At 40.2% G+C, this 23,888-nt stretch overlaps 1 long non-coding RNA gene across 1 annotated transcript; it reads right to left on the reverse strand.

Moving 5' to 3' along the window:
- Positions 1 to 5,759: 5,759 nt before the first annotated feature.
- On the reverse strand, positions 5,760 to 7,030 carry LOC132823174 (uncharacterized). Its single transcript, XR_009645508.1, has 2 exons — positions 6,913 to 7,030; positions 5,760 to 6,111 (listed from the first exon to the last, which is right to left on the reverse strand). It is a non-coding gene; the product is annotated as an uncharacterized LOC132823174 (long non-coding RNA).
- Between the last annotated feature and the right edge of the window lie 16,858 nt (positions 7,031 to 23,888).

Here is a 23,888-nt window from a genome sequence, read left to right on the forward strand (position 1 = left end):
GTTCTGGTATTCATCAAGGGATTAGGGTAGCATGAGTAATCCAGTGATCATGGGTGACATCAAGCTGTATACAAACTGGACAAACGTAATGACTGCTAATGCTCTGAAGGATATGTTTCTGGAGCATTTTAGGTTTGATTTTCCTGAACAATCTTTGATGAACCTACTAGAAAACAGGCTGTTTTAGATCTAGTATATGTGACAAAAGTAGCTAATTACTAATCTTGTTATAAAATGATCTTTGTAGTAGCTTCAAGCATTTTCGCCACTATTGATGAAAGGCACATAGATCTGAAGTTTCCCAATTTTTTAAGCTGCATTTTGGAAAGGCAAATCAGGGCAAGACTTATACACTTAATGATAAAGTCCTTGGGTGTGCTGCTGAACAAAAAGACCTTGGAGTGCAGGTTCATAGTTCCTTGAAATGAAGTCACAGGTAGATAGGATAGTGAAGAATGTGTTTGGTATGCTTTCATTTATTGGTCAGAGCATTGAGTTGGGAGGTCTCGACGTATAGGACATCAGTTAGATCATATTTGGAATATTGTGTCCAATTCTGGTCTCTCTCCTATAGGAAGGATGTTGTAAAACTTGAAAGAGTTCAGAAAAAATTTACAAGGATGTTGACAGGAATGGAGAGTTTGAACTAGAAGGAGAGACTGAACAGGCTGGGACTGTTTTCCCTGGAGTATTGGAGGCTGAGGGGTGACCTTAAAGAGGCTTATAAAATCATGAGGGACATTGGATAGGGTAAAAAGACAAGGTCTTTTCTCTCGGGTTGGGGAAGTCCCCAATGAGAGAGCATAGGTTTGGGTGAGAGAGGAATATTTAAAAGTGACCTCAGGGGCAACCTTTTCAAACAGAGGGTGGTGCATGTATGGAATGAGCTACCAGGTTAAGTGGTGGAGATTGGTACAATTACAACATTTAAAAGGCATCTGGATGGGTATTTGAATAGGAAGGATTTAGAACAATATAGGCCAAGTGTTGGCAAATGGGACTAGATTAATTTAGGATATCTGGTCATCATGGATGAGTTGAAATCTGTTCCGTACTGTATAGCTCTATGATTCTATGACTCTCCCTTCTTTAATAATAGGGTGAAGTTTACTGCTTTCCATAAAATGATGACCATAATGTAGTAGATTTATTGTTCATTGTATTTGAAAGTGAGATAATTGATTCTGAAGCTGGGCTGTGAATTTTAATTGAGTCAAAAAGTGTGGTGTTGGAAAAGCACAGCAGGTCAGGCAGCATCCGAGGAGCAGGGGAATTGTCATTTCGGGCATCAGTCCTTCATCAGGAACATGTGGTGGGAGGGGCTGAGAGATAAATAGGAGGGTGGGAATAAGGTGAGGAAGGTGATAGGTAGATGCAGGTGGCGGGGGGTGGGGGGGTGGTGGGTTAATGGTGATAGGTCGGAAGCTAGGGTGGCATAGATAGGTGGGAAGGAAGATGAACAGGTAGGACAGTTCAAGAGGGAGATGCAAGTTGGAGGGTTGGATCTGGGATGAGACAAAGGAGGACAACAGATGAGAAAACTGGTGAAGTTGACGTTCATGCCATGTGGTTGGAGGGTCCCAAGGCGAAAGATGAGGCATTCTTCCTCCAGGCTTGGATTTGGTGGTGGAGGAGGCTCAGGACTTGCATGTCCTTGGGGGAGGAAGAGTTGAAGTGGTCGACCACAGGGCGGTGGGTTTGTTTGGTCCATGTCTGTTTCCATGCTGTACATTTTTATGACTCTATGACTCTATAATGAAAAATAAGCCAAGGTGGATTGGTAAAATACATTAAAAAGATATGACAGAACATAGATACTGCCTAGTCTTTAAAGTATTACCAGCTACTTATAATAACTATAAATTCTTTCAAAACAAAAAAAACTCAAATAAGTCAACCAACCATGGCTCACAAAGGAAGTTAAGAGTGACATCATAGTAAAAGAAAAGACTGATAAAGTTACCAGAACTTTTAGTAAACTTGAGAGTTGGGAGGATTTTGGAACACAATAAAGATGGATCAAGAAACTGCTGAAGAAAGAGAATTGAATATACATCGAAAATATCAAAAAGATAAAAATAAAATGGCTAGCAAAGACAAATGATTGGATCATTGCAGATAGAGTCAAGAGTATTTATATTAAAGGAATGGTTGAGAAACTGTGTCTGTCTTCACTGAGTAGATGTGAGAAATCCCTCAGAATAAGAGATTAAAAGAAGGAGAATGATTTTTGAAAGAAACTATTATTAATATGAAGATTGTGTTGGAAAAAAATAATGGGACTGAAGGTTGATAAGCCCCTGGGACCTGACCATTTACATCCCAGAATTTTGAAAGAGATACAATGAAAATAATGGCTACATCAGTGATCATTTCTAATATTACAGAACAGTCCTTACAAATTGGAAGATAGCAAACATCACCTCATTATTTAAGAAGGGAGGGACATAAAAATGAGAGATTTCAGTTCTGTGAGATTTTCGAGAGTAATAGGTTAAACGCTAGAATCTCTTCTACAGAACAAGGTAAATGAATACTTGGTTAATAGTGATCGGATTAGGCACAATCCACTTTGATTTGTAAATGAGTTAATTATGTTTGATGAAACTTTTTTTAGATTAGATTAGATTACTTACAGTGCGGAAACAGACCCTTCGGCCCAACAAGTCCACATCGACCCGCCGAAGCGCAACCCACCCATACCCCTACCCCTACATTTACCCCTTACCTAACACTACAGGCAATTTAGCATGGCCAATTCACCTGACCCGCACATCTTTGGACTGTGGGAGGAAACCGGAGCAAACCCACGCAGACACGGGGAGAACGTGCAAATTCCACACAGTTAGTCGCCTGAGTCGGGAATTAAACCCGGGTCTCAGGTGCTGTGAGACAGCAGTGCTAACCACTGTGCCACTGTGCCGCCCAAACTGTTGAGGCTATTTTGAGGATGTCATAACAATATTTGATAAAGATGAAAGGGTAGATGTAGTGTACTTGAATTTTCAGAAATCTTTCAATAAACTCCCCCACAGTATGGTTGGTAGGCCAAATTGAAGCACATGGGATTGGATGTAACGTATTAGCATGGATTAAATATCAGCTAACAGGCAAAAAGCAAAGCATTGGAATAAATGGATCGTTACTGCATTTGTCAACTCTAAATAGTGGAGTGCCGCAAAGATCAGCACTTGGGCCAGTTATTCACAACAGATATCAATGATTTGGATGAGGGCACCAAATGTAAGTTTCTCACTTTTGCAAATGAACAAAGCTAGGCAGGAATGAATACTGCATATAAGATACAAAGTGGCTTCAAGTAGATTGAACAGATTAGTGAGTCAGCAAGAAATGACAGACTGAATATAATGTTCTAAAATGTGATTTTATTCACTTTGGTAGGAAGAACAGATGTTCAGAATAAGAAGTTAGAATGTGTGGGTGCATGGAGAGTCTGGGAATGCAAAAAAGGTTCACAAGACTTGTTTCTGCAACAGCGGGACTAACTAATGAAGAGAGATTGTGGAAAGTGAGCTTGTATCTCTGGATTTTTAAAGAATGAACAGCCATTTCATTGAAAACTTACAAAATGCTTAAAGGAATAGATAAGGTAAATGAAGGTATGAATTTTCCCTTAGTTGTGGACTCTAGAAGCAGGAAGCACAACTTCAAAATCGAAGGAAGCTCTTCTAAATGAGCCGAGAAATCTTTTTCCTCAGGGGGCTGTGGGCCCTTGGAACACTCTAACCAGAGCAGCGATGGAAGTTGAGTCATTAAGTATGTTTATGGTACATACTGACAAAATGTTAATTATCAATGACATAAAGGGACTTCATTCTATACTGAGCAGTTACCAAGCTCCAGTCAGAACTAAGAACATATAAACTCATTTTTGCTACAACCTAACGGGGAGGTTTTATCCATAGCTGTGTAAAAGCTGGAAACAAATCTGAACAAGCCTGCAGTCTGGCTGGTGACTCACCAGTGTGACTCACTTTTTAAAAGGTTACTTTCCCAACATAATATACACCGATCATAATGCATAAGAGACATGGGAATAGGGTCAGGGAAAACAAAGCATTGATGTGGACGATTAGCCATGCTCATATTCAATGGCAGAGCAGCCTTGATGGGCTGAATGGCTTACATTTACTGTCATGTTCTTATATTTGCTCAACAACTTCATCAATATTCCCCTAATTTTCATTTCCATGAGAGTAAGTAACCTCAGAAATTAGTATGCTGGCTCGATAGTGAGCAATGTAGGGTACAGCCAATAGTCAGAGTTATGGAGGATCTGGATCCTAGCCCTGTCTGAATGTGGTCTTGAAAAAGACATCATTTTTGATTCACAAACAGGACAAAAGTTTAGTGAATTAAAATATCATACATGGTGAATATCAGCTCATACATTGAGGCAAAACATTTCCACTCTCCTCACAGAAGATGGGGAAAACAATATGACACTAAGGGCAGAATTTTATGGAAACTGACTTTTTGTAGTTGACATAAGTTTTGAGCTCTTTAATTATGGCATTTACATTCTGCTATTAGCTTCTAACCAGGACAAGAGGCCAGGCAGGCTGATGAGTCAAATCAGTCAAAGGAAGGATTTTTAGCTCTAGTGACCCTGGCAGAAACCAAAATGACTAACTAAACAGCTTATTAATTCCTGAGTTTTCAGTATTCATCAGACCGGAAAGGAGACCGAAGAAGGCCATTTCCTAAGACATTGTAGAGGTCCTGAGGACCTGAGAGACAAAAGTGGCATGATGTTCCCTAACATTAGGAGGAAGAACCAAGTCTGAAAATCCAGGCGAGGATGGATAAAAGTAGCTGAGGAAATGAGAAGCAGAAACCCAAAACCATGAAGACACTATTATAAGAAGTTTAATCACCTCATTGCAATGGGAATAGTGACTAATATAGAATTATTTTCCAAGTTCCAGCACCTCTTGCGCACCATTCCTCAGAAGTACATATCTTGCAAACCTGTTTTCTTCTTTTTCTTCACATTCCTATGAGCAATCAACATGCTTGCACACCTTTGTCTTTGTGCCATCTCACAGTCACTGTCAACAAATGTTGCTGTTCCATTATCTCAAATTCATTCCTTACACTCAAAGGTCTTTTCCTTGTAAAAGAAATTGTGCAACTGAGGGTGAGGCATAAACGCAAAGAGTTGAGAGGTCTTAGAATCATTGAATCCCTACAGCCTGGAAGCAGGCCAATTGACCCAGTGCGAGCACACTGACCCTCCAAAGGGCATCCTACCTAGACCCATGCTCCTACCCTATCCCTGTAACCCTATATTTCCCATGGTTGATCCACCTAGCCTGCGCATCCTGGAATGCTATGGGTAATTTAGCATGGCCAATCCATCTAACCTGCACATCTTTGGATTGTATGAGGAAACCAGACCACCCAGAGGTCTTCTTCCAGCAAATTGCAGACATCAGCATCCAGCCTGAGCTTCTTGACACACAGCTGCTTTGACATGCTGAGAAAACTGATTTCTGCCTGTGGACCATGCATAGGTGGCCTTGCCTTTTCATGAGAGAGTTCTGTGCCTGATTTGTTTGTCCTCAGGAGAAGGCAATTGCTGCTAGTGTTACTGCTACCATTCTTTTTGCTGGTTATCAGAGATGAAAAGGAGAACTACTCCCATACTGTGCTAACTAATGGCAGCAGGGAAATAGAAATCAAGCTATTACTATTCAAGAGAGGTGAGCTTATATGCGGGAAATTGCAGACCATGGTTCAAGCAGAAAGTCATGAGTTATTTATTTATTGTCACAAAAATCTAGAAAGCCGCAATGTTTTGTCACCATAACCAAGCACCATTTTGAGTTACAGAAAGAATAAAAAATAAATTACATAGAGGTCATCTTCGGTACAAGAGGTCTTCAAACACAACTCTAGAGTTTCTGCATGGTGTCCTTGGCATCATGGAGTCCGCTTGGTTTAGGCCTACTGCAGCCAGGAGTTTCTGTTCCAGGCACCACCTCTGCCACAGTGGCCCAGTACCACCAAGAGTTCCCACTCTGGGCACCATCACCACCTGCAGCCAGGAGTCCCCACTCCAACACCACCACCGCTACAGCCAACGACCTGCCAGGAATAAAAAGACAAGAATTGGAAGCATAGGGCTGGCCATGAGCAGATGTGCTCAGGAGCCTAAACACTACCTAGCATGCTGGCATCATCATCTTGGAGAAGGAGAGAACAAAGAAGTGAAATCAGCCTCTTTACCAAGCATGGCAGTTTATCAATTCCAGCCTTTAAAGAAATCTGCAGTTTCACTGAAGAAATATTCCATGCTGCCCTTAGGATTTGTTGGCCTTGCATTGTTCCACACAGCTTAAGAACTAGCAGCTGACTGTGAAAGCTAAAAGCGTAGACGTTGGTAAATGTGTTTATTTATTTGGGGTGGCACGATGGCTCAGTGGTTAGCACTGCTGCCTCACAGTACCAGGGACCCCAGTTCAATTTCTGCCTCGTGTGACTGTCTGTATGGAGTTTGCACATTCTCCCTGTGTCTGTGTGGGTTTGCTCTGGTTTCCTCCCACATTCCAAAGATGTGCAGATCAGGTGAATTGACCATACTAAATTGCCTATAGTGGTAGGTGTATTATTCAGGGTAAATATAGGGTAGGGGAATGGGTCTGGGTGGATTACTCCTCAGAGGGTCAGTGTGGATATGTTGGGCCAAAGGGCCTGTTCCCATACTGTAGGGAATCTATTTCAAAGCCACTTAACCCCTATCTAGCTCTTGCTTGAAATGTAAATATATTAAATGTTACGTTAAAATATTTAATAGTACTAGGTTAATACTGATTTAAATGAGGATTTTAAAATTTTAATTATTTATCTAAAATCTCTCCAGGAGATCCCTAGTTAACTTGAAATTACCTGGTTAAGTCAGGAAGAGAGCTGATCAAACTGTACCACTTTTTGAGGCTTTCACTCCACCACGCCTGAAACCATCTTTGTTTTGCGATAATAATTTGCTCGGTATGAAACACACAAATATCTCTTATTAGCAGTTTGCATTGGCAAACACCCAGATGAAGTTCATTTGCCTAGACTGACAATCAGTGAGTAATATACTCACATCATGAGGAAGAAATTAAACTAAAAGAATTCAAAGTCTACACCCTTTTTTGTAATTCCAGATTTGAATTCTTTGGATACAGACCAAATTCTTATCACAGTCTTCTTTGTTTGTGAAGTAGGTGATGTAATAACAGGGTGCAGCAAACCTTTATATGGTGGGGACAGAAATCTTATGATTTTCTGTCTGGTGTTTGCTTGGAACATAGAAAATATACAGAGTCACTTAGATATGATATTTTCTCACAGTCTATTGCATGTTTTCGCAATGCCTCTCTCTTGTTCAACCTTGAGTTGTTAAGTTGCCCATATACATATGAAATATCTATTTTCTGTGTGGGGAATAAAACATGCCTGGATTGTTTGCGATAAAAATACAATCTGTGCCAAAAGGGCTTATGACTTGCCATCATTGCATGATGTCTACCATGAGGCACTGACTGGGAGCTGCTATTTCACAGAAAGAAAAGCATGTTAAAAAAAAACAGTAATACTTGGAAATATACCTTACTGGTTGTATTGATCTTACATATTGAAGTGTATAAGACAAGTCAGACCAGAATGTCTTGTTTGCCAGTTTTCCTTTGCACCTTGCTACCAATTTCATTAAAATCACAGAAAAAGAAAGACTGCTGCCTTGAGAATAGTTACATAGTGTTAGAAGCACCAGAGCCAAACAGTTGTTTGAAAAAAACATTCTGACAATAATACAGGAATAGTCTGAGTTGTAAAATCTACAAGAAACTGAAAAGGGAAACTAAAAATGAGGAATAAAACAGGGTCAAAGTGAAAACATTGGGTAAGAGACAACGGCTGTGATATTTCCTCTCCCAGTGACAGTCAAAACAAAAGGTGATATGAGCAGAACTGGCAGTTTTTATGTGCACAATGACAAAATTACAAAATTGTGACATATGTAACAAGCCAGCACAGCGATACGTAGCTATAAGCTTATCACCATTGTGAAGAATGTATTCTATCTTTACTCTCGCTGAAGAATTTTTAAAAACGCAGAAATTTTGAAAGTCTTGTAGGTTTGGTTTGAACCTGAACTTAATGTAAGTTGTCAACAATGCATGTTCAATATTAGGGTCCAACGTGAAAGAGGGCTCATGGGAATTTATGAACACAATCACAGAATTCAATGAGTTCACACAACCAAACAATGGTCTAATTTTTAAAAAAATTGTGTTCATCATAAGAGATCTCACAGTAGAATCAGTGTCTACTGATAGAGGAGAAACTTGCCACATGAAAGTGATCAACATGTGTAGATGCATTGAGGTTAACAGCAAAAGTGCAGAACAGCCCAGGTCCTGCATTAAACTAATAGACATTCTTGACTGAAAGGGGAGGACACTCATGAACAAAAGCAGGATGCAAAGACTGTGGAAGACATCATATTAATGAGCAGGGGCATGTCCATTATGGAAAACAAAAATGTTTTCACTGTATGAAGCCAAATAATTATGCACACAAGTGTTTGGCTCGAGAGAACACAAAAAGCAAGTGCACATGACCACTGGAGATTGTCATCTAAACATTCTAATCAATCACTTCACACGAAGAAAAGATTGGTTCAGACATGTTGATTGGTGATAAACAATCTGTGCCTGTTGTAATGATGATTGCAGAACAGAAATATCAGGTCAATGTAAAATATCATATAGAAACTCTCGCATCATACAGCATCATGACTTTCATAGATGTCGCCAAAGTGGCTTAGCATTGTAATGCAGGACTGAAGCCCTCAAAGGTAAGATTGAAGATTATTGATGGCACTTTGCTCATACTTAAAGGACACATTATTCTGTGAGTCTGATATGATGACAGGAACAAAGTTCTGGAGTTCCAGATCATAGATGGCAATCAATTATGACTAATCTCAACCAGGTCAAGCTTCAAGCTTCAAGCTTCGTTTGTTAACCTTTAATGTTCTCAACAAGTTGCAGCGCACTCAACCACTGACCACATAACAGTTCCTAAATGAGTACAACAACATGTTTACAAGTTTAGGATGACTTCCTATAGAATATCATCTCAAATTTGATGAGCTTGTAAGTGAGTAAATGGAAGGCCACCAATTCAATGACGTGAACTATTTGGTCTTCTTGGTGATCTTCCTATGGAAATTGCTGACTACAGGTCAGTATAGCAGAATGACATATTCCCATGTTTTATAGATATATTCCCATGTTATATAGATATGTTGAAAGCTAGTGTGATGACCGTAAAAGCCACATGGTCTGCCTGCCATAATATACCATGGGGCTGATGCCTGTTTAAAATCCATTTGTGTGAATGCATTAGAAAATGTTTAATTCAATGCAGATACTTTACAACTGGGTGATGACTTGGATATTAATTTTATAGTACTGTCTGCCACATATCATATTTTACTAAACTGATCTGTATTATGTTTACTATCACAGTTAAATTTTATTATAATTTTATGAATGAAGAATAATGTTGAAAAAAGACAGGGCATTGTATTGAATTCATTTAAAGCAAAGTTAAAATGAAGAAACCATAGCAAAACAAAGATAATAATCAGAAAATGATGTAAATTACTTTTGAAAATATTTGGTCGGACCCCCTATCTATGGGCAACATTGGCTGTGTTTAATTAAATATTATCATACACATATGAAAATAAATTCATAAAAATATCGGACTGATAATGTTAAAGAAATAATTTTTAAGCAAACTGTTTTCTAACCGAAACATGGAACATGCTTTGCATAATGAATGATACCACAAAGAACAATAAAGCAGTAAGAAAGAACAACTTTATTTATCGCACTTGAGATAAATGTTCCAAAATGCTTTTTAACTTTTGCTGGCTTTCTTACAGTTCTGATCTTTGTAGAGTGGAAGATTCCCAGCTGAGCAATTGACTGCTTTTATAAATGATTCCTATCTTTACTCCTGTCATGTGTGACTGTGGGCAGCAGACAGACCCATTCGTTGTTTTCACTTACAAATGAATCAATAAAAATACACCACTGGGTGTCACTGAAGTGGCTAAATGCTTTTGAGTTTGCTTCATAATACAAACTTTGAAGTGAAAATTCTCTTAATGAGTGGACTTGCTGTGGGAAGCGATTATATGTCACAGACAAACAAAACAGCTTGATGAGACCTTTGAACTGTCTCACAGGAAGGAACTGCTGAGAGACTCCTCCACAGTGACCAGTGCAAGGCCTGAGGCCAACACCTGCTGAGAACAGCACCTCACAGTGTATGGTAATGCTACCCATCTCCTAATATTAACACCAGTTTAAAATCATTTACTGAGAGTTGATGATGTGTTTACACAGTCAGCTCCCATTTCTGTCTTGATTTGCACTTCCTATTTCTGAGATGATACAATGTGTAAGATAACAGAAAAACTGATTGAGAATCTTCCTGCAATCCATACAGATCCTGGCAGATATCTATCAATTGGATTAGTCATTGGCTGCACAGAAATTACTATAAAATAATATGTCTCTCCTTCCTTATTTATGTCCTATACTTGTTGTAAGTTACTGTAAAAAATATCCAGAATTTTAACTATGAAAATCCTTTGATTGACAAGAAATCCACTTTACATTTTTAGTTCAATTCCGTAACTATTAGTTTACCAGAAAATGTAATCTGACACATATGGATTCATAGTCAAAGAGTGTGGTGCTGGAAATGCACAGCTGGTCAGGCAACATTTGAGGAGTAAGAAAATTGATGTTTCAAGCATAAGCCCATCATCAGGAATGAGGCCTGTGGACCAGGGGGGCTGAGAGGTAAATGGGACAGGGTTGGGGCTGGCAGCAAGGTAGCTGGGAATGCACTAGTTAGATGAAGGTGGGGGTGAAGTGATAGGTCAGAGGAGAGGGTGGAGCAGATAGATGAGAAGGAAGATGGACAGGTAGGACAGTTCAGGTGGACATAGAACATAGAACATAGAACAATACAGCACAGAACATGCCCTTTGGCCCACGATGTTGTGCCGAACATTTGTCCTAGATTAAGCCTATCCATGTACCTATCCAATTGCCACTTAAAGGTCACCAATGATTCTGACTTTGCCACTCCCACAGGCAGCACATTCCATGCCCCCATCACTCTCTGTAAAGAACCTACCCCTGACATCCCCCCTATACCTTCCACCCTTCACCTTAAATTTATGCCCCCTTGTAACACTCTGTTGTACTGGGGAAAGAGTCTCTGACTGTCTACTCTATCTATTCCCCTAACCATCTTATAAACCTCTATCAAGTCACCCCTCATCCTTCGCCGTTCCAATGAGACAAGGCCTAGCACTCTCAACCTATCCTCATACGACCTATTCTCCATTCCAGGCAACATCCTGGTAAATCTCCTCTGCACCCTCTCCAAAGCTTCCACATCTTTCCTAAAGTGAGGCGACCAGAACTGCACTCAGTACTCCAAATGTGGCCTTACCAAGGTCCTGTACAGTTGCAACATCACCTCACAACTCTTGAATTCAATCCCTCTGCTAATGAATGCTAATACACCATAGGCCTTCTTACAAGCTCCATCCACCTGAGTGGCAACTTTCAAAGAACTATGAACATAGACCCCAAGATCCCTCTGCTCCTCCACCTTACTAAGAACCCTACCATTAACCCTGTATTCCGCATTCTTATTTGTCCTTCCAAAATGGACAACCTCACACTTGACAGGGTTGAATTCCATCTGCCACTCCTCTGCCCAGATCTGCATCATATCTAAGTCCCTTTGCAGCTGACAACAGCCCTCCTCACTATCCACAACTCTACCAATCTTCGTATCATCTGAAAATTTACCGACCCACCCTTCGACTCCCTCTTCCAAGTCATTAATAAAAATTACAAACAGCAGAGGACCCAGAACTGATCCCTGCGGAACTCCACTTGTAACTGGGCTCCAAGCTGAATATTTACCATCTACCACCACTCTCTGACTTCGACCGGTTAACCAGTTCTCCATCCAATTGGTCAAATTTCCCACTATCCCATGCCTCCTGACTTTCCGCATAAGCCTACCATGGGGAAACTTATCAAATGCCTTACTGAAATCTATGTACACTACATCCACTGCTCTACCCTCATCCACATCCTTGGTCACCTCCTCAAAGAATTCAATAAGACTCGTAAGGCAAGGCCTTACAAATGGACGGTGTCAGTTGGAAGGTTGATACAGTGGGAGGAGGGGAAATGAGGACACTGATGAAATCCACATTGATCCCGTGCGGTTGGAGAGTCCCAAGGAAGAAGATGAGGCATTCTTCCTGGAGATGTCGGGTGGTTAGGGTTTGGCAGTGGAGGAGGCCCAGGACCTGCATGTCCTTGGTGGAGTCGGAGGTGGGAGTAGGGGGGAGTTAAAGGGTTCAGCCACAGGGCAGTGGGGTTGTTTAGTGTGTGTGTGTCCTAGAGATGTTCTCTGAAATGTTCTGCAAGTTGACATCCTGTCTCCCCAATGTAAAGGAGACCACATTAGCAGCAATAGACACAATCAATAATGTGTGTGGAAGTGCAGGTAAATCTCTGACGGATGTAGAAGGATCCTCTGGGGCCTTGGAATGTGGCAAGGGGGGAGGTGTGGGTGCAGGGTTTGCATTTCTTGTGGTTGCACGGGAAGGTGCCGGGAGTGGAGGGTGGGTGGTGGGGATGCATGGACTTACCAAAGGTCTCTCCGGAATGCAGATAGGGATGGGGAGGGCAATATATCCCTGGTGGTGGGGTCTGTTTGTAGGTGGTGGAAATGGCGGAGGATGATGCGATGTATATGGAAGTTGGTGTGGTGGAAGGTGAGGACCGAGGAGGTTCTGTTCTTGTTTCATTGGGAGGAATGGGGTTTGAGTGCAGAGGTGCAGGAAGTGGACGAAGATGAGCTGGAGGGCATCATTAATCATGTGGGAAGGGAAATTGCGGTCTTTGAAGAAGGAGGTCATCTGGGATGCTCTATGGTGGAATTGGTCCCCTGAGGAGTAGATGTGGCAGATGTGGAAGAATTTGGAATAAGGGATAGTTTTTTACAGGAGGCAGGGTGGGAGGAGGTGTAATCCAGGTAGCTTTGGGAGTTGGTGGGTTTGTAGTAGATATCTGTATTGAGTTGGTCACGGTGATAGAGATGGAGAGGCCCAGAAAGAGGAGTGAAATGTCTGAGATGGTAAGATGGTCCAGATGAACTTGAGGTCGGGGTGGAAGGTGTTAATGAAGTTGACAAACTGATCAACCTTCTTGTGGGAGCATTAAGTGGCACCGATTCAGTCATTGATGTAGTGGAGGAAAAGGTGGGAAATGGTGCTGGTGTAACAGTGAAAGTTGGACTGTTCCACATACCCGATGAAGAGGCAGGCATAGCTGGGGCCTATGCAAGTGTCCATGGCTACCCCTTTGATTTGGAGGAAGGGGGAGGAATTGAAGGAGAAATTATTGAGGGTGAGGACCAGTTCAGGCAATCAAATGAGTATGTCAGTGGAAGGATACTAGTTGGATCAACAGGAGAGGAAGAAATGGAGGGCTTGGAGATCTTCGTCGTGGCAGACCAATGTGTACAGGGACTGGATGTCCATAGTGAAGTTGAGGCACTGGGGCTGGGGAAACTGAAGTCCTGGATGAGCCAGTCGAATGAGAGTGTCAGTGGAATGGTACTGGATTCATGTCAAATTCATAAAGAGCTTGCACGAACTGAAACTATCAAGACTTCTATGATCCACTTTTGGTCTTGCAAGTCAGAATCAGAATTGGTCTGAAATATAGCTTTGATAATGAGTAAATTAGGGCTTGAATTGTATGTCATGACCAAAAGACAAGAAGACTAAGGTTTGATTTCTGTTTCTTGACCTGGCCTCAAAATCTCAAACCTGATATTGTAGTACAATCCAATTGGAATGCTGCATATGAGAGGTGATTTTCTTTGGGATGAAGAGTTAAACCAAGGCTGCTCACTCAGGATTCAACACTTTTTTTGAAGGATAGCAGACGAGTTATTCCCAGTCTCTTGCCCAATGTTAATCTCTCACACAGCCCCACAAAAATGAAGTATCTGGTCTTTATTTCCTGGATAATTGTGGGAGATTGGTATGTGCAATCAGCCACATGTTTCCTGTATTACAGCAGTGACCACACTTTGAAGCTGGTTTTAAAGTGCATTGTGAAATCTGATGGGTTGTTAAAGCACTGTATGAATGTGAGTCCTGTTTCCTGAATTACTAAATTAATGGACTGGAGAATAAGTGCACTCCACCCAACTGCCACCAAGTCTCCCACCCACCCCGACACCTCCCTAAAAATAGGCAAGTCGGGGTCAGGTGAACTTTTAAAAAATGAAGAATGCTATTTGACCATCACAGCATATAGCTTGAGTCAGGAGATTTCCTGCTTGCTGCACTATCAGGAAAAAGTGCCAGAGTGGCACAATTTACACTCAGTGAGTGGAGGGGGGGAGGGGGGACATGGGGGTTAGATGGAGTCAGGCCAGGCATTCCGGGCACAAGTCAGAGACACCCACAGCGGCAACCAAGACATGATGTTGATTGTTTACAAGGTCTAACTTTGTGCTCTTATAGTAATTGGAACCAGGGCGAGTTGTTTTCTTACATAGAAGGCCCTATTTCCTTCTCTGTCACATTAGCTCAGCCGCTCTATATCCCTAAACTCTATATCTGATCAGAGTTGACTCATGCCAACTCACATCCCCATCCACCTCTAATAGTTCTTTATGCCCTCTATCCAAACTCTCAGCACTTTGATTGCCTTTCATCCAGTATACATTCTTACTCTAGGTGGAGAACTTACCTTTTTCCAGCAACCACACAAGCCTGGCATCAGTGGCTGCTATATCTGTGGACAGCACAGTGGCTCAGTGGTTAGCACTACTGCCTCACAGTGCCAGGGACCCGGGTTCAATTTCTGCCTCGGATGACTGTCTGTGAGAGTTTGCACATTCTCCCCGTGTCTGCGTGGGTTTCCTCCCACAATCCAAAGATATGCAGATCAGGTGAATTGGCCTTGTTAAGTTGCCCATAGTGTTAGGTGCATTAGTCAGGAGTAAGTACAGGGTAGGGTAATGGGTCTGGGTGGGTTACTCTTCAGAGGACTGGTTGGGCCGAAGGGCTTGTTTCCATACTGTAAGAAATCTAATCTGGCAGAGGCGATGTCAGTGAGGTAGGCCCAGTCGTGAAGGATAATACCTGAGGTTTGGCGATTTCATTGCTGGCTTTGATTTGATTTATTATTGTCACATGTACTTAGGTACAGTGAAAAATTTTGACAAAGTTAAAAATCACACAACACCAGGTTATAGTCCAACAGGTTTAATTGAAAGCACTCGCTTTCAGAGCGTTGCTCCTTCGTTAGGTGATTGTCTCCTTTATCACATGGCAACCACCTGATGAAGGAGCAGTGCTCTGAAAACTAGTGCTTCCAATTAAACCTGTTGGCCCATAATCTGGTGTTGTGTGATTTTTAACTTTGAAGACCTCAGTCCAACACTGGCATCTCCAAATCATGAAAAGGTTTGTTTTGCGTGTAGTACAGGCCGATCATACAAAACAAAGTACATAGGGTAATAGAACAGAGCCAGGAATACAATGTTATGGCTGCAGAGACGGTGTACAAAGAGCGAGATCAACATTAAGTTTAAAACTTGACAGCTCCAGTGCTGGTGAAGTTGAAGCAGTATTTGGAGGGCATTATTGTGATGTTGAAGAGGAGGGGGGGGTTGAGAGATGTATCTCTGACATTGGTGGGTCTGCACTAGTGGTAATGGAGGTGAATCAGTCAGCAAAAAAAAGATGGCACCTGAGGATTAGCTACTTTATTTGTCTCCAGTGTAAACAGCTATGAGGTGGTAGTAGTTCCAAACCAGATAAACTTCTCTTTAAGCTATACCTTTTCATATTCATCTTCTCCTTAAAGCTATCAGAATTGCACCTTATTGTCATGATGAATCAAAGCTTTTCTCTATATTTTGTTATATTTTGCACTGTAAAATGCACATGACAATAAAATCATTCATTCATCTATTCATTCATACTGTAGCAATGATTCCTGTAGTAACAATGGCATGTCTGAAAGTCCTTAAAACACATTTATCCATAACCTTCTTTGAAAAATGTTGCTGCAACAATGCCGTCAAATATCAAACAGCCAGAGTTTTAAAATATCTGTAATAGAAACTATAAGCACTTCACATCTCTTTATCTTGTATAAATAACAGATCCACATCAAATGCCATATCACTTGCCCTTCACTCCTTCCTAGAACATCTTGACACCAAGAACAGCTATGTAAGAATCCTTCTCATTGACTACAGTTCAGCCTTCAACACTATTATCCCCTCGAGACTGATTACTAAACTTAGTGATGTCGGACTAAGCCCCACTCTGTGCAACTGGATCCTCAGTTTCTTGACCCACAGGCCACAATCAATGAAGATTGGGTACAATATTTCTTCCTCACTAACACTCAACACCGGAGCATCCCACGGGTGTGTACTCAGCCCCCTACTGTACTCACTGTATACCCATGACTACGTCGCTAAATACCAGACTAATGTCTTTAACAAGTTAGCTGATGAGACCACCATAGTCAATCCAATCTCAGATGGTGACAAAATAGACTACAGGCGTGACGTGGAAAAATGGTGCACTGAGAACAACCTAGCTCTCAATGTCGGCAAAACCAGGGAACTCATTCTTGACTTTCGTCGGGATGTTACTCATGCCCCCCCTACACATTAACAGCACAGAGGTGGAACAAGTGGAGAGTGTCAAGCTCCTGGGAGTGGTCATCAACAACAAGCTTTCTTGGCTCTTCATGTGGATGCATTGGTTACAAAGGCCCAACAATGTCTCTTCTTCCTCAGGCAGCTGAGAAAATTTGGCATGATGGTGAATACTATGCCAGCTTTTATAGGTGTACCATCAAGAGCATTCTGTCTGGATGTATCACTACCTGCTATGCAACTGCACCATTCAAGATCAAAGATGATTACAGAGAGGGGTGAACTCGGCCCGGACAGTCACAAAGGTCAACTTCCCATCTATAGAATCCATCTACCAGGCCCGCTGTCAAGGAAAGGCTGCCAGCATTCTGAAAGATCCATCCCACTCTGGCAATGCTTTTTTTACAACCTCTACCATCAGGGAGATGGTACAGAAGCCTGAACACACGCACCAGTTGGTTTCAAAACAGTTTCTACCCTACTATTGTTGGAATACTGAATTAACTCATAAACTCTTAGCATTCGCCTGTACTTGTGTTTTGGTTTTTGCCACTGATTATCTATTATTTATTTATCTACACTATTTAACTATGTGAACTGTCTGTATTGCTCGCAAGATAAAGCTTTTTACTGCCTCGGTACACGTGACAATTAATTTAATTTAATTCAATTCAATTTACAGGGCGGGGACATCTGCCTGGAACTGGCAGAGAAATGCAAACTTTGGTGCCAAACTACATTGATTGGTACTGGGCAGAAACTTTGGGATCTTCAAGTACTTTCTAAAAGCTCACTATCCAAATCTTTGCTCCTCTTCACTTGTACGATAGATTGGGTTCAATTCTTAAACAATTCGATTCCTTTCGGTTTCTTCAAAATGCTGAGGTACACAAAAGCCAGGTGGCGGATAACAGCACCCCAAACATATTGCTTCTGCACCAGGGATCTTATTTATAAAATTCTGTTTTCTTCTGCATTTTGAAACTCACTGGTGCATTAACCTTGAAATCATTTCTGTACATAAAAATAACAATAAGAAAAGGTAGCTGGTAAGAAATGTAATGTAGTAACTAAGACTAAAACTATAATGCTCTCTTATAATTAATAGAATTATAATAGAGCAGACAACAGTCCTACAACAAGAAATTACTTATAAGATCGTAAGAAACATGAGCAGAAGTAGGACATTTGACCTTAAGAGTCTGCACTGTCATTCAATAAAATTGTGGTTGAATGAATTGTGGCCTTAACTCCACTTTCCTGTGTGTTGCCCATAACCTTTAATTCCTTTGTCAATTAACAAAGCACTCAAGCTCAGCTTTGAATATATATCAATGACACAGCCTGAACTGATCACTGGGAGTAGAGATTTCTAAAGACTAACGACTCTAAAGGGGAAAAAAAATCCTCTGCAATTCTGTCTTAATTAAGAGTGTCCCTAATTCTTGATTCAAACATGAGAGGAATCATTGTATGGAGCTATTTGGAGAGATGCCAAAAATTTTTGTCAAGTTTTAAAAAAAAGTCTTAAGTGAAAAATGCAAGATAGAGCGTCTGAGAGGTTTAAAGAGGACGTTCCCGAGCTTGGAATGTAGGCAAAAGATGGCAGAGTCACCAGTACTGGAGCAATTGTAATTAGGAATAGATTAGAAATGCATTATTATCTCAGAGGGTTGTGGGGCTAGAGGAGTTAATAGAGATGGTGGGGTGCATGGCCTTGAGGATTTGACCATAAGATTTATTGCCAGTTATGCACAAATGAATGTAACTGTGGCAAAGATATTTTATAGTTTTGTAGCTTTAATTATCCTTTATCACAATGAAAATTGGATCAGTCAGAGGTCCTTTAATTTTATCTTACAGATAGTGGTTTGCTGCTTAGTGTTGAAGTAATCACCTTAGCCTTATCTGTTTCTTGCAGTTGTGTCAAAAGGACTTCTCAAATTGAGCGTGACAATTGAGAAATACATCTCAAAAATTATCCGAGAAAAGAAACAAAAAACAGCTGGCAGTAAAGCAATATAGACAGCGATATGTAAAAAAAAAGGTTAAAAGCAAACTACTGCGGATGCTGGATGGTAATGCTTATGGTAATGCTGGACAATTCAGATCCAAGAGTGAAACCTGGCTTGATGGATCATATGGCAATCAGTGTGGCGCTGGAAAAGCACAGCTGTATAGGCAGCATCTGAGGAGCAGGAGAGTTGACCATTTTGACCACAAGGTCTTCCTCAGGAATGTAAGCTTATGCTTGAAATGTCAACTCTCCTGCTCCTTGGATGCTGCCTGACTGGCTGTGCTTTTCCAACACCACATTTTTTGACTCTGATCTCCAGCATCTGCAGTCCTTACTTTCTCCTAATTGATGGATCATATGTTGTCATTATGCAATTTAGTGACTATAATGGTTAATTATAGATGTCACTAGCCAGACCAAGAGTCAACCACATCTAGAGCCACATGTAGGCCAGACCAGGTAAGGATGGTAGCCTCCTTCCCTAAAGGACACTTGGAAACCAGATGTGTTTTCCTCTGATATCAGTATGATTTCATAGTCATCATTAGACTCTTAGTTCCAGATTTGTGTTGAATTCAATCAAATTCCACCATGGCAGAATTCAAATCCAGGTCCCCAGATCATTACTTAGGTCTCTGGATGAATAGTTAGCGGTAACAACTCTAGGTCATCACCTTCCTGAGATGAGGTGAGGTCAAGTTAAAAATTGAACACATCCATACAAAGCTGCCATTGTTCTTTTAACATAAAAATAGTGCAAGTTTATCAGACACAAAAAAAATGCTATTTAACCTTCAATTTCTTACTTACCAGACTCTATCCAAATTTTCTTAGGAGCTGGATTCATTTACAGTTCTCATTGCCAGGAGAATTCTGTAAATTTTCACAGTCTGAAGATTCTATGACCTAACAATTTGTTCTTCTGCTCAGATGAAACTGTTCTTCCGAAAACTAATTCCTCTCATTTAACATCAAACAATTTGTGGCCCCTGATAATTTGTTTTTATGTATTGCATAACATAGAGCATTTTAAATACTTTAATGATTATCATTTCATTAGTAAAAAAAGTCATCAATGTGAATATGTCAGATTTTCCATTTTCTATAGAATGCAAAGACGCAGAATTTAACCAATTTCTGAAAGGTGTCCATCAAAATAGCTGTTTTTTAAAAAATTATGGTTTCTTTTAAGCTGAATGCATTTTGGTGAGGTACCAGTGATGTTCTTAAGACCAAATTATGCAAATTTACAAATATAGTTTCCCACATATTGTATTGGCTCTATATATTATTTTCATACCGTTGTTTAATATATTTTAATAAAATTCCTGTGAGTGCTTTACTAACAAAGACATTACTCTGTTCAATTATGATTAAACTGAGTTAATGTAATGTGCACAGGAATTCAGTGTGACTTTGACAACCCATGTGCAAAAAAATGCTGAGTTTCTAAACTATATTGACCCAAATGTGGTACACTGAGATTCAGTATTATATGATTGATGATATATCTTTGACATTAAGAAAGAAGGTTGAAACTGGTCTAGAATGAGCTTGTGAAGAGAGAAGTCCTAAACACTGCAGTAGAGAGCTGTATTTGATAAACTACTATGCAAAATGTAAATAAATGAATATTGCCATAGGTAAGGAGTTGAACAGTCCACTTAGAGGTAAGTGTATGTGGAGACACCTACAGCCTGAGATACTCCATACCAATATCTCAATGTGCAGGGAGTAGCAACAGCTTAAAGCACTGAGGCCTTGACAAAGTTAAGGATCTTCACCTGTTTGATGCAAGTCAATAAGAGTAAGTGATTTTGTATCTTTTGGTCAATTCTGAACAGAATCTGAAAACACAGTACTGATATTGGTATGGACTACGGCTGCAATCTATTCCATTTCTCGCTATAGCTCAAATGATTCAAACCTGGCAAAATCCTTGTAAATCATTTCTAAACCCTTTCAAGTTTCATGACATCCTTCTGATAGGAGGGAGTCCAGAATTACACACAATATTCCAAAAGTGTCCTAACCAATGTCCTTTACAGCCGCAACATGACCTCCCATCTCCTATGCTCAGTGCACTAATGAAGAAATGAAAGCCTACCAAGCGCCGTCTTGACTATCATGTCTACCTAGGACTCCACTTTCAACGGACTTTGAAACTGCATTTCAAGGTCTCCTTGTTCAACAACACACTCCAGGGCCTTACTATTAAGTGTATAATTCCTTCCCTGATTTGCCTTTCCAAATTGAAGCACCTCACATTTATCTAAATTAAACTTCATCTGCCACTCCTTAGCCTATTGGCCCATCTGATCAAGATCCCATTGTACTCTGAGGTAACCTCCTTCGCTGTCCAACACACCATCAATCTTTCTGTCATCTGCAAACCTACTAACTATACCTCTTATGTTCACATCCAAATTATTTATATAAATGATGAAAAGCAGAGGAAGCAGCACCAATCCTTGTGGCACACTGCTGGTCACAGGCCTCCAGTCTGAAAGGTAATCCTCCATCACCACCCTCTGTCTTCTACCTGTAACCCACTTCTGTATCCAAACGGCTAGTTCTCCCTGTATTGCATGTGATCTAACCTTGCTAACCAGTCTACCATGAGGAACATTGCCGAACACCTTGCTGAAGTCCATATAGATCACATCCACCATTCTGTCATCATCAATCCTCTTCATTACTTTGCAAAAAAAATTAATATAGTGAGCCATAATTCCCACACACAAAGCCATGTTAATTATCCCCGATCTGTCCTTGCCTTTCCAAATACATGTAAATCCTGTCCATCAGGATTCCCTCCAACAACTTGCCCACCACTGATGTCAGACTCACCAGTCTATAGTTTCCTAACTGCTCCTTACAACCTTTCTTAAATAGTATATCATAACATAGCTGTTACATTACTTGCAATATATTTCAGTTCCCCATAGGTGGATGGGTAATGTTATCCCAACTAAACAATTTAATAAAATCAATGGAAATTAAACTTGGGCGGTTTCGATAGTGGCAGGAATTTGAAAATCTATCCTTTTGTTGCTTTCTGACTGAAAGGAAATTTTACACTTTTGGCAGACTCAATTGCGCTCATATGTAAAGCTGTAAAAAATCTATAAAAGCTGCCCAGCTATATCCTTAAGAAATTTTCACTGTCTTTCTCTGACAAAACATGTGGGATGCAATTACTAGATTTTCATGTTTATGTAGCAGATTTACCCAGAGGTGAGTCTGATTAAGTCCAGCAACAATTCGTCACAAGTAATTTCATTGTGGAATGGTGATCAGATTTCATTCAAACTGTTCAGTGGGAGTATACAATTTATGTGGACGTGCTTGATGCTCTGTGAATATGTTAGTTGCTAGCACTTGAGTTCAAAAACAGTCTAGACTGTTGGAGTACAAAGATCTTTTTATGTTTCCACTTGATTTTAAGCAGGTTTTGAAGCTATGTTCATAGATTACTATTCCTGTTTTTAAACTCAGCATTTGGAACTGATCACTCGGTGTGAATTAGTTTTTCTTATGTATGATTATGGTCAAGAGCATACACTGAAGACACCTATTCTTGCTAGCATTATTAAAATTAGTTCCATTATCCCCATGGTAAAACATCAACACCTCTGTTCCATCCATCATTTTAAAGATCTCTGTAGTCGTTATTACTTTGTGAAAATTGGTTCTTATTCTACCATACTAATTGCAAAGCTATCAGTAGATTTTTATGCTGCCCAAGAGGTAATTTAGCTTTCTTCCATATACTGAAAGGGCAATATCCAAGCAGGAGTCCAGTATATATTCTTTGCACAGATTTCTTCTCCAGATTTAACCACTGATGCAATTATCCATAAGGGCTTGTTGGAGTCCAGAGGTGCTACTGACAAAGCGTTTCCTGTATGATAGTGGTTTATTATATGCTATTTAACTCTCCACTACATTGAAGTACTGTCAAAAAAATGAGGCTACAGAGAAACTGGGCAAGCTCCAATACTTGCAGGCAGCCAGTCATCCCATAGTAACTCATCAGATAGACAAATCCCTATTTTACTGCATGAGTTGTCACATCTCTCCAATTTACTGTACAATTAAATGAATTTTGTTTGTCATCAACAGTTGTATCATGTTAACTAAATTGGAAGATTACTATTCCTTCCAGAACTCTGAATTCAAGAACATCCCTTTTGTACAAAGATTTCAGAAAGCATTATAATTTCCATAAGAATAGAAGTAAAATTTCCCTTCTCAGTGCAGCTTAATATCAAAGCACGGAACTAGTGAGAAGCAAACCTTCACTCCAATAGGTTTATGAAATTTGCAGAAATTACAACATTATAACATAATGTATGAATTGCAACATAATTCTGTGATGATCAAATGTAGTTTAAGATTTTCTAAAACCCTGTGGTGATGAACATATGTGTTTATGTCCTTTCATTCTGTAGCTGTATAGTGGTTGTTTTTTTTTGTGGCATCTGGGTTTCCCAACAGACTTGTGGGTCTTATTTGTGGTTCAGTTGGTTTTTCAGTTTGACATCTGTGTTTCCTGGTGATCTCGGGCGATTAACCATATGTGTTGACAGTCTCTGTGGGACAGAGGTAGTCTGACATTAAAGTGCCCAAAGCTCCCTGATACTCTCTTAGTTTAATAACTGTGTTTTTGTAATGGCCAGGAATAAGGAAGACAGAAGAACAGAAAAGTTATTTTCAGGTTAAGTGAGCTTAAAAGCCCTCATATCTACATGAGCTATAGTCAATATAAGGATAAGAAAACATGATATATCTCAAGGTGTCACTAGAATATTCACACATTCTCTGGTAAATCACTTCATTTAATAAACATTGTGGAACTTAGTCATTTTAACTTAATTGAGTATGAATGGTAACACACTCATTTCATGTTGAAGCTCTGATCTCACATAAACAGGTTAGATTCCATTTTGCTTCCTGCATATGCAGGAGATCTTGTTTACTCTATGAAATATTGTTGACGTAAACACCAGATAAAGTAACAAATGTTTTCTGAAAACAGTAG

This window comes from Hemiscyllium ocellatum, chromosome 16, assembly GCF_020745735.1.
Source record: "Hemiscyllium ocellatum isolate sHemOce1 chromosome 16, sHemOce1.pat.X.cur, whole genome shotgun sequence".
NCBI classification, from domain to species: domain Eukaryota; kingdom Metazoa; phylum Chordata; class Chondrichthyes; order Orectolobiformes; family Hemiscylliidae; genus Hemiscyllium; species Hemiscyllium ocellatum.